Here is a 2,215-nt window from a genome sequence, read left to right on the forward strand (position 1 = left end):
TGCCCATGCAATAGAAGTCAATGGGAACCGAAACTGTTCAGTTACCAACATTCTTCAAAATATCTTCTTTTATGTTTCTCAAAAGAAAGAAAACCTAACAGGTTTGGAATGACACGAATGTGAGTAAATGACAATTGTGGGTGTACTATCCCTTTAATCAAACTACTAAAACGTAATACATTCACAAACGTTTTGGCACTGTTTTAGCACTTAGTACAAGACTGTGAAATGGAGCAAGAGGGAGAATATTATTCCAGGGTGTTTTGGCACCAGAGGACAGCTCTATGAAAGGTTACCCAGGTGGTCTTTCCTCAACTCCTCCGTCTCTCCCCTAGCAAAATGTCAGTTTCAATTCCCTGGCTCAATTCCCCAGTACCTTACCCAAATCATCACGTGTAACTCAGATTGCTTAAATATGGGCCTGTGAATCTGATACTCTGTTGGGTTTTGAGTCTTGACGGAGGTGCTGAGAGCCGGCTGATGAGGGGGCCCAGCCATCCGCCATATTGCCACCCAGTATGTCGTGTCATGTTCTCTGAACAATCGCCCGTGTCCTTCTAGTTGGGTAAACAACAGAGGCTGTCAGCCGGTGTCAGGTTTGGGCTTTTCAAAGCAAAAGAATGAGAATGACAGATGACTGCTCTGAGTGTAGCCGACACTTTGCTGATAATGGTGATCTGAGTGCTGATACGGTGAGGCAGAGTGCGATGGGTGAGTGAGATATACCCGGGAAAACAAACTAAACCCACAGTTTTGACAAACACACTGCTGGGAAAGACTGTGAGGCGCTTTCAGTGAGATTCCCCGGCTCACTTGATTCTCGGATTCATCCGTGGTGGAATTTGATGTGTTGAGGTTGAATCACATCCACAATAGTAAGATCGCAATGAAAAGCTGAATTCAAGGCTCTTTCAACCGCAAAAAAATTAAATAAATATATGAAAGAAGTAACTGGATAGAATGGATATAAGCCAAAGTAGGTGTGAGCCAACAGTAATAACAATATTTGTTCAAATAATAAAATGAAAGATGCTTTATTCCTGTGTTAAGATTCTTTAAGTTAATTTGAAGGTGGTTCACATAGTGTTGATTTACAAAATCTTTTTTTTTTTTTTAAATAACAAAAAAAAAAACTGAATTAACTTTTAAAAACTGTAAATATTTGTTCCCCTTCAGGTTCAAATTTCAGGATGAAGTTGTAGAAATTACAGATAGTTAATACTTTGTGGGAATACCTTTTTTTTGGGGGGGGGGGGGCTGTTGAGGTTGAATCACATCCACAATAGTGAGATCGCAATGAAAAGCTGAATTCAAGGCTCTTTCAACCGCAAAAAAATGAAATAAATATATGAAAGAAGTAACTGGATAGAATGGATATAAGCCAAAGTAGGTGTGAGCCAACAGTAATAACAATATTTGTTCAAATAATAAAATGAAAGATGCTTTATTCCTGTGTTAAGATTCTTTAAGCTAATTTGAAGGTGGTTCACAGTGTTGATTTACAAAATCTTTTTTTTTTTTTTAAATAACAAAAAAAAAAACTGAATTAACTTTTAAAAACTGTAAATATTTGTTCCCCTTCAGGTTCAAATTTCAGGATGAAGTTGTAGAAATTACAGATAGTTAATACTTTGTGGGAATACCTTTTTTTTGGGGGGGGGGGGGCATTGGAGGGAGTCAATAATTGGCGCAGACATCGCTGTTTCATTTACTACACACATACTGAAGCGTGCAATGCTCGTGGTGTTTTCAGCCTCTGCTGCCTCAATATATGTGTACATGAACACAAACATAATCTCTAGAGAGCCCTGAGAGTCACTTCACGAGCATTTTACTGTTTCTTTTGAGAAAACTATCGTCATATCACATAAACAGAGAAATTAACTGGTCAAAATAAAAGTTTGGTTTAACTTGAAGAAACTGTGACAGAGATATATTACTTAATGTAATGATAGTACTACTACTACTAAAAAAATTATTATTAAAACATTATTTTTAAGGAATATTATCCAGAAAAAAGTATTTCCAGAATTTATATACCAGAAAAATGTAAATACACAACACAGTATTTCTGAAAAAGAAAAAAAAGTTTTGTTTTTTTATAAAATCAATTATTTAGAGATGCTTTAGATTATTAAAATGTAATAAAACCATTAAAATGGAATTCAGAAAATGAATAGAAAACAGAATTTGGTAAAGATAAAACTAAATTGTG

At 35.7% G+C, this 2,215-nt stretch overlaps 1 long non-coding RNA gene across 1 annotated transcript in view; it reads right to left on the reverse strand.

Annotated features, from left to right (window-relative positions):
* Positions 1–142: 142 nt before the first annotated feature.
* LOC107744696 (uncharacterized) overlaps positions 143–2,215 on the reverse strand; it is a 6,006-nt gene continuing 3,933 nt past the window's right edge. The window contains exon 3 of the long non-coding RNA XR_001640514.1: positions 143–557. This is a non-coding gene — a long non-coding RNA (uncharacterized LOC107744696). The remainder of the gene's footprint in view (positions 558–2,215) is intronic.

This window comes from Sinocyclocheilus rhinocerous, unplaced genomic scaffold (assembly GCF_001515625.1).
Source record: "Sinocyclocheilus rhinocerous isolate Xijiao unplaced genomic scaffold, SAMN03320098_v1.1 scaffold498, whole genome shotgun sequence".
Lineage (NCBI taxonomy): Eukaryota > Metazoa > Chordata > Actinopteri > Cypriniformes > Cyprinidae > Sinocyclocheilus > Sinocyclocheilus rhinocerous.